Below are 10430 nucleotides of genomic sequence, written 5' to 3' on the forward strand. Positions count from 1 at the left end.
GTGCGACGTAAAATCGGCTTTTCGTTTGCTAAGACTCTCTCCGGGTGATTTTGATCTGATGGGGTTCAAATTTGAGAATCAATATTTCTTTAATAAATGCCGCCCAATTAGGGCCAGTATTAGCTCGGCGCTATTTGAATCTTTTTACACCGCCTTGCATTGGGTTGTACAGCAACAGTCAAAAAACGACAATATATTACATTATTTGGACGATTTTCTGTTTGGAGGCGAAGCACAAACTTCACAATGCCACGGCACTTTAAAAGTGTTAAACTTTAGGGGTTCCGTTAGCAGAGGAAAAAACGGTCGAGCCAACGGAAGTGTTTATATTCCTTGGTATAGAATTTGACACCATCACCATGGTAATGCGTCTACCCGAAGACAAACTTATTGAGTTAAAAGCCAGAATTTCTTTTTGTTTAGGTATATCCAAAATCACCCTTCGGGATTTACAATCTTTGATTGGTATACTAAATTTTGCATGTCAAGTAATTGTCCCGGGTCGAGCCTTTTGTCGTCGCTTGATTGAAAGCCACTTGCAATTTGCGTAGGCCCAATCACAGAACCAGAATAACTAAGGCTATGAAAGAAGACCTTAATATTTGGTTACTATTTCTATCAAACTACAACGGTACTACCGTAATTCTGGATAAATTCTGGTCATCTAACTCAGATCTCGAATTGTTCACTGACAGTGCAGGTGGGGTCGGAAAAGGCTTTGGTATTAATTTTGAAGGGAAATGGGCCCAGGCGAGTTGGCCCCACAATTGGATAATTTCTGGAATTTTAACCGATATTACCTTTCTAGAATTGTTCCCTGTAGTCGTTGCTTTGAACATTTGAGGAGGCATGTTAAAAACAAGAAAATATTATATCACATAGATAACCAGAGCGTAGTTTCTATAATCAATTAAAGTCTTCAAAGTCGACAAGTGTTATGTCCCTAATCAGAAAACTTGTATTGGCCTGCTTGGAATGCAACATATTGATTAAAGCCGAACATATCCCAGGTCATTTGAATTCTCTTGCTGACTCCCTCTCTCGTTATGATTTTCAGAAGTTCCGGAAACTATGCCCCACAGCAGATGCAAACCCATACACAATTCTGGCCTATCTCTGGAACGTTTAAAAGACGAGGAAGACCTATTACTTAAATGTTCAATGGCTCCGAACTCCTGGAAAACTTATAAAACAGCAGTAGAATGTTTAAAAAAGTTTCGCATTATTTATAACTATCGCGATAATTGGCCGGTACCTATCGACAAAATAGCTCAATTCATAGCATACCTGTCGTACAAAGGTCTGCGTCTACTGTTTCTACCTACATCTCCGGATTGGCCCACACACACAAGATTAACAATGTAACAGAAAACACGAAATCATTCATCATCTGCAAAATGATTGAAGGATTGCATAGGAAAAATCATCAAAAACTAGATGTTCGAACGCCGATATCGTTCGACTTGTTTAAAAAACGTTTAATTCACAGTCTACGCAGCGTCTCACTTTTGATAAGAGTAATGGTCAAACCGAATTACATGTAAAAATATGCAGCTCAAAAACCGATCAAAGGCATACTTCCATAACTCTGATCATTCAGAGCCATGCCGATTTGAATATCTGTCCAATTACGCTATTACAATCTTACTTGCAGGTTCGCTTCTTCGGTGTAAATGGATCAAATAAATTATATACACATTTTAATGGTTTGGCCTTAACAAAATATCAATTTTGTTCCCTGCTTCAAAAATGTTTGGGTTTCTGTGAAGTACCGTTTCACATTCGTTTTCATTTTTTTCGGATAGGAAGAGCTACTGATATGGCAAAAAAATGGTGTTAAAGACGATATTATCAAGCAGTGCGGCCAAAGGTCTTCCGTTGCATATTTACGCTATATTCGTATCTGAGTCTTTAACTTTCATTACAGCTCAAACGAAGTGTTTTTAATGTTATAATACACATTACCTCCTTTTAGGTTCAAAAGCTATTTGGTTCGTCGGATCTTCAATTGTATATTGGGCACAGACAAATGCAAAAACGAAAAACGGGGGCCCAAACATTGGTCTTCAAAGCAGAGGGGTGTACATACGCTGGTTTGGAAAAAGGGGTATGTTGTGGAATGATTTTAATGCCAAAGTATCAAATGCAGTTGACAAATTTTCTCCTCCCACCATGATAGTCATTCAGCTTGGTTCCAATGATCTGGTTAAAGTTAAAACCTTGGAACTTATACAAAATATTGTAAGTATATTCTGCGTCTACATTTACTTCTACCTAACACTCGCATCGTATTAAAGAAGCGAAATGCTAATGCGAAGGTATTGGCACGGTGCTACAGATGGAAAAGCTATCGAAAGATCTCGAAAACGAGTAAACTCGGCTATTAACAATTATGTCTTGAATGATGGGCACTGTGTTATTCACCATCCGAATATCCGAGCTCGAGAGATGAACTTGAAATAGATATGACGGAACTCACTTATCCGATATTGGTTATGATATATTATGGAACGCCACAGCTGTCTAATATCTCTGATATTACTTTATGTTGTTTTATTATTACTTAATGATATTTTGTATTTACTTAATATGATTTTGACATTACGTAATGATGTTTTAATATAACTCAGTATGGAATAGTCATTACTTAATGATATTTCGATATTACACGATATGGTTTCGTATTGACTTGATATAGTTTTGTCATTACTCAATATGTTTTTTTGTCATTATTTGATTCTGTGTCACCATTATTTAATATGGTTGTGTCACTAGTCAATGTGGTTTTAACATTACTTGATGTGTATGTGTATTGTTTCATTAAATGATGTGGTTTTGTTATTTTGTAATGATGATTTTTCTATTTTTTAAATGGTTTTAATATTACGTAATGATGTTTCAAAATTTGACGATTTTACACTACTTGATGTGTTTGTTTCATTATTTGATGTGGTCTTGTCATTCTTTGATGTAGTAAAACCACGTGACCAATTCGGAAAAACCTGTTCAGATAGATTTCCATGTTGTATGTGCCTTGAGTGAGTTCGGCCATCCATCTATTTGGTGTTCAAATTAAAGTTCGGGTTACTGTTTGAGTTAGTTTTCGAATTCAAGTCATGCTTAGAATTAACGTTATAGTTAGCATTGAGTTTCGAGTTGGAGTTCGAGTTTGAGTCACATTTAAAGGCAGCTAATGTTCTAGTTACAACTTTGAATTTGAGTCACTTGAAATTCGAGCTATTTTATATGTCTTTTTGAGTTCGAAATTAAATTTCCCATCGCGAAACAAGGGCTTTTGCTCGGGCTTCCGAAAATATAGTTCCGGGTTATGCGTACTAAATAAACAATGTGACGGTATATAAAACGCAACATAAGAGTTGAAATAAAGTTAGATGCGTTGTGATTGCCAATGAGACAACTATCCACAAGAGTTTAAATGCAGTGGATGTTAGAAATCATATATAGACAACCGTACAGCCTTCAACACTCCGTATAGTCAGCTACAAAAGGCCACCATGCACTATGTGAAAAAAGAATCTAACGAAAATACTAACGGTCTCTTTTACAAAAAAAACACAAATATGACAATTGAACTCCATGCTCCTGACTTGAGGCAAGTACATAAAGAAAGTGCACGTGGCGGAGTTTAAAATGTATGTGAGCGAACATCGGACTATAACAGTAGTGTAACAGCACAACACGAGAAAAAAATGTAAAGAAAACAAAGTGATCCCCCCGCACTCCACTCATTTAACCGCTTATACCCCAAAAAGGACAAAGTTCAATTTTTCTCCAAAAAGAGGAAGACTAATAAAAAGAAAAAACCCTGACCACATGCACACCTTCAATACATGTACAAACAGTTAGCAGAGTGATAAATTCCTAGCATTCAAACTGTTGGAGGAGTTTTCTGGAAACGCCCTTCTTATGCAAGTAAATTTCCCAAAAAATGACAAAGTTCAACGTTCTCCCAAAAGAGCAAATATTAATAAAAATTAAACTCTGATCACATGCAGTACACCTTCAATATATGTACAAACAGACAGTAAAGAGAAACTTCCTAGGATTCAAACTGTTGGAGGAGTTATGTGGAATAACTATATACCCATAATGGGACGGAAAGACGGACAGACGGACAAAGTTTAAACACTATGCCCCCAACTTTCAGTTGCGGTGGCTTAAAAAACAGCTTTAATTGGCTGACTCAATAGATCGGTATGACTTGGTAATTTAAATCCATGGGGGTGATCTCGGGTTCCCCAGAAAGGTAAGGAGATTCTGCTCAACGTGTGGCACCCGTCGAGTTATTCGCGAAATTACAAACCGAGTGATTTTGTTTTATTTGGAAGTTCACATTCGAGTAAAAGATGCCGGTATTATGGTTACGACAATTGGAACATGTTCGTCGTCACATGTGAAACAGATATTCCAAAAAGTTTATTTTTCAATTAGTGCGAGGTAGATCGGAGAATTCAATTGATTAAAAGTAAAAGATTGATATTAGTATATATGTTCAAATGATCATTCACGCTAAAAAAAATAATCGGAGAATTGTATTGTACTGATGCTTTGTCGCTTAGTCCGAGCCCCCTCCCCCGATTTTCCTGTAACTTAAGTGTGAGTTGATTTGAAGTGTCTCATTTGTTAACAAAAACGTATTAGTCTTGATTTGTGTCGAGCCTGTTACATCAATGTAGTGAGACACGACAGCGTTGCCGAAAGAGGCATAATTTCGGGATCTATTTTAGCTTACATATGTTTCGCTCATTTTTGAAAACCATACAGTTTTGTTTTAGTTAAATAAAACCAAATTAAACTGTTTTGACATGATAAATTTATTACCTCCATGAAGTGTTTTAAAACTTGTATAGGAGTTGTTCCTCAATATCAATAAACAGCATCTACAGAAAAACACTTTTTTTATTTTTTTTTACCGATGAATGTACAGCCGATCAACATTACGCTTTTACACTGAAAGCAGCAATATCAAGCGAGACACAGGGTTCCGTGGAATATTTTTCAAATTTATTATAATACTGCCTCTATTTGAGAATTTCGGATAAAATAACAGGACCAACTGGTTTGGGGATATCCCAATTATGTCCGAAATACTGTAAAAAAATTAGGAATTCTTTTTTTTATTATTGTCTGCCGTTCCCCTTTTTCATAACAAATAACTCTGAACAACCACTCGAACTTTAACTTTGACGATACCCATCCAAAGCACATTAAACAAACGACATATTGAAATCTGTTAAAAAATAGAACATAGTTTTTTCCGAATTGGTCACGTGGTTGTACCTCATCAAGTAATGGGTTAACCACATCAAGGAATGACAGGACCACATCAAATAATGAAACAAACACATCATGTAGTGTAAAATCGTCAAATTTTGAATCATCATTACGAAATATCAAAACCACATCATGCAATAAAACAACTACATAATGTTAAGTCTAATTCACATCAAGTAATGTTAAAACCACATTGACCAATGACACAACCACATTAAATAAGGTTGAAAACACATCGAGTAGTGACAAAACTATATTGAGTAATGACAAAACTATATCAAGTCAATACGAAACCATATCGTGTAATATCGAAATATCATTAAGTAATGACTATTCCATATTGAGTTATAACAAAACATCATTACGTAATGTCAAACCCATATTAAGTAAAGACAAAATATCTTTTAGTTATAATAAAACAACATAAAGTAATATCAGAGTTCCACATAAGACAGCTGTGGCGTTCCATAATATATAATTGAACAACATACAAGGGGGTATTGAAACTTTCCTATCATCTCAAAATATTCGCCGTTTCTGGAAGTCTAATTTGGAATAGAATTTCTTATGGTTTTCAAGGGTTTTTTTTTTTTTTTTTAAAAGGGGGGGATTTAATGAGTGTGTATAGACTCACTCACGTGGCAAGATTAAGGGGTCATAATCCGTTCCTGTATTGTACGTCGGATCATATTAGTTTTTTTACTTTCGTGCGTCACCGCAGGAAGTTCTGTTGAGACCATCTCATGTCTACCCTGAGTGGCCGGTTCTGAATTGGTACCAGTTCGAGCTTAACTGTTTTATGATCTAGAAATTGTTAAATTGTTAATCTTTACTCCCCTGAAACCAGCTGTCCTATATCAAGTTTAGATTCATGGTCACACTAACTCGAAACTTTGTACACATGTTTATAATGTCAAAACTGCAATCCCGTCCCTTTTCACAAATATGACCTACCGAATTAGACTTATTACAGTGTGTGTACTCACATGGCAACACGATTGGTGCCACACGTGGAGCAGGATCTGTTAGCCTGTTTTTAGTCATTTGTTTTCTATGTTGGGTTTTGTGGACCACTGTTTGTCTGTTTGTCTGTTTGTCTTTTTATTTTTTAGCAATGGCGTTGTAAGTTTATTTTCGTTTTATGAGTTCGAATATCCCTTCTGCATCTTTCTCATCACTTTTGTGGTGTAAATTATTTAATATGTGTACCAAATAAGGGTTTCCAAAAGTGCATATCAGGATAACGGTTTGGTTTATGGTAGTTATGTGTTCACATCAATATCACGTTGACATGATAATCAGTCCACATAAAGGACATTAAACTGTTAGATGTATATGATAAATTAAGACGACGGTAGATTACGAATGTACAAAACTTGTAGATAAGAAAGACGCTAACCAAGACAACAAACAAAAACCGAGGGAATCCCATGAAGTCCAAAGAGGTCGTGAACGGGTGCATCGTTCTGCTTTGCAAAAATCGTCCGCTAATCAAATTCACCCTCAGTCAAACTGTCACAATTCGAAATAGAACACATTTTATATATTGCAAATCAAACTAAACTCGTATCTGAAGATCTATTACCACCAAAACATGTCACCAGTGAGTTGAAACAATGACGCATCGTATTCGTTGATGAATGCAGGGTGTTAAATGTACAACACCAAATGAGAGTTTTAACGACCTTGACTGGCTTTACAGCCTTTGCACGGTCGGTATATGTTGAATGTAAAACTGTAGTAGTGTCGATTTCAGTCATGTTTTTCTGAGCTATGGTTTTGAAAAATGACCACGGTTGAATTAATAAAGAAATATGAGTGGAAGCGGGGTATAGTTTCACTTTGACATCAAATTTTAACATATCTATGACTGATATATATATTTGAAAATGATACTGACATTGTATGCTGCCTGTTGTATTATCCACAGGGACTCGGTTAGCAGATTAAAATTTTGTAAATCAATGTTTTTAATTTATTTTTTATTATTTCCTGTCTATTTGCATTACTATATTGACGTATTTAAAGTTGCCATCACTATTTCTTTGTTTTCTGGCAATGTGCAGTTTACTATCCATATCTTTATACTGAAAAAACCTAAAGGGATCTAAGTCGCCATCTTGGATTGCCTTCCCTACTTTAGATAAAAAATAATTAAAAATATTAATAAATTACTATATACCTTACAACAGCCCTCATTTTCTTCCGAAATTCTTCTTCTATCACATGCATATTTTGATTTGTGGATTAACAGAACCCTTACGCAGCTTCAGTTGCATTCGTGTCAGAATATTCAAATTTCCCGGCGAAAGCAACGTATCATTCGGACACTTCCGGGTTGATGCGTTTACTACAACGATAAATACTTATAAACAGACGAGTGCTGTCCCCTGATTTATTATTACATATCGAGCGCAAATTATTAACCATGTAATTGTTAACGAATAGAACCTTTCTTCAAACGGGGTAACATATAAAATCATTGACCTCTCGTAGTCACATCAATAAAATGAAGAAGTTACTTAAAATATTGACACGTTCAATGGGATTTATATGGGGACGAAGTCTCCAATAACAGTAGAAAATTCAATAAAATAAAAAATTCGGGAAAATTTCCCGAATTTTTCATTGTACTAATGAACTCAAAATCGTTCAATTTTTTTTATGTCATGTTTTGAAATCCCGGACCTGCGCAGAAATCTACAATGTACTTCCTTTTCCCGGTCTCTTTTGTATGAATCTTTGAGTAAAATATATATAAATAGGAAGGAACGCAATACCAATTTCATTTTTAATAATTTCTTGATATGAAAAAACGTTACCTGATGAAAGCTTTTCTTTGTTTACATTGCATATGACGTCATAACTTAAATAACGTCACAACTAAAATCCCTAACAACAGAACCAACATCGGAAACGTTACGGTACTTCCGTTTCTTTTTTTAACAAATATTTTTCAAAGTTACTAAAAAACAATTCATACAGACTTCGTCCCCATTTACAGGTAATGCCTACCTCATATTAAGGTTTACTAACCGTGAGTACCAGGATATAAAAAAAAAGGGGGAGGGTCGGTTGGTAGATCATCTTGGAGTAATACTTTGAAAAAGTAAATTAACTTATCATACATGCATGTATGAAGTTCAATCAGAAGGCCCCTTTTCCATAAACATACATACTCCTCTGATTATATAAGTGTTGTACTGCATGTTTTGAAAAATATCATGACGATGTCAGAAATACAACCCGATAGTTTGGGACAATCATTTTATATTTTCAATGGGCAGAAGGATAGGAGGATAATCTGACATTGAAGCAATACATGCACTAAGTGTTCAAAGACATTTTTGTTTTATATTCAATTTATATGAAGAATATCTTGGTGTGGCGATGGTATGAAGTTAGGGGAAAGCACTCGTCTGTTTGTAAGGATTTATCGTTGTAGTAAACGCATCAACCCGGAAGTGTCCGAATGATACGTTGCTTTCGCCGGGAAGTTTGAATATTCTGACACGAATTCAACTGAAGCTGCGTAAGGGTTCTGTTAATCCACAAATCAAAATATGCATGTGATAGAAGAAGAATTTCGGAAGAAAATGAGGGCTGTTGTAAGGTATATAGTAATTTATTAATATTTTTAATTATTTTTTATCTAAAGTAGGGAAGGCAATCCAAGATGGCGACTTAGATCCCTTTAGGTTTTTTCAGTATAAGGATATGGATAGTAAACTGCACATTGCCAGAAAACAAAGAAATAGTGATGGCAACTTTAAATACGTCAATATAGTAATGCAAATAGACAGGAAATAATAAAAAATAAATTAAAAACATTGATTTACAAAATTTTAATCTGCTAACCGAGTCCCTGTGGTATTATCAGAATTACAAGTGTTTCGTGATGTATTTTTAAGAAGACCTGTTATGTCCAAATTCTGTTTTAGAAATGACACAAAAGGCGTTCACTGTAATTAAGCTGATCAACCAATTGACGATAACTTATCAATTTATATCCAATATGACATAAATTGAATTGATAAAACCGAAAAACAAATATCAAAACTCTTTATGGACTCTTTTAATTAAATATTGAGCACTTGAGAATTGCAAACTTCTAGATAATCTTGTAATCTATTGATTTTTTTAATGTAAAATCAACATGTTGACGTGTAAACAAATACATTTACCGGTATGTAAAAAATAAAACCCATAATTTTAATTATTCAAATTTTGATAACATTAGTCATTATCTTCTGGTATTCTAATTTTATTGTTGCTTCAATTTGTCCTTTAAAGTTTAATAAACGTCAGAATGATTTATGACCAGCTACATATATTTCTTTGTTTGCTGACATTGTAATCTGCTGTGTAAGGTGTATTTTTATTTTTATTTTCTTTTAGGTGTTTCATTGGTAATAGTCCTTTTAATGAGGTTCATTGCAGGTATAATCATTTGGATGTCAATGTTTATACTTGGAGCAGGCAGTGTTGGAGGTGCTGGTCTATGTTGGTAAGATCTATATGATACATACATCCCGTCATTGTGTTAATGTGTTAGGTTAAATTCTTGTATTCTTGTCTTTCATTTTTACGAATGTGCCTTTTTGTGTTTCTATGTTACATATTTTTTTGTTTCGAAAGTGAATAAGATTATAACACAATGTTGACAGCTGTATCCCAATTTTGACATGTTTACCTATTATGTCTGTTTGTTTTGTTCACACATCGTTGTCAATATAATGGAATTTTATGCGACTATCATACAACTGAGAGATTTAGCTAGCTATAAACCAGGTTGAAAGTCGGGAATATAACAGTTATTACCCATTCATTTGAGATGTGTTTGAGCTTTTAATTTTGCCATTTGATTAGGGACTTTCCATTTTAAATTTTCCTCGGCGTTCGGTATTTTTGTGATTTTACATTTTAATACATTGTGTACATGTGAACTTTAACCAATTATAAACTTAGTACCAGCCTGAATTAAAAGGAGTCAGTAAAACATTAAGAGCAATTGTTTTACCTCGTCAAATATTGTGCGCTTTTCTGTCGCCAGTCACCTCGTTAGTGGTTGTGTTTCTTTTTTGGGCGTTTAGTTATTTTCCTCACGCTATGCGCACTGTTCTCATAGAAAAAAA

This window comes from Mytilus trossulus, chromosome 1 (genome assembly GCF_036588685.1).
Source record: "Mytilus trossulus isolate FHL-02 chromosome 1, PNRI_Mtr1.1.1.hap1, whole genome shotgun sequence".
Taxonomy (NCBI): Eukaryota; Metazoa; Mollusca; class Bivalvia; order Mytilida; family Mytilidae; genus Mytilus; species Mytilus trossulus.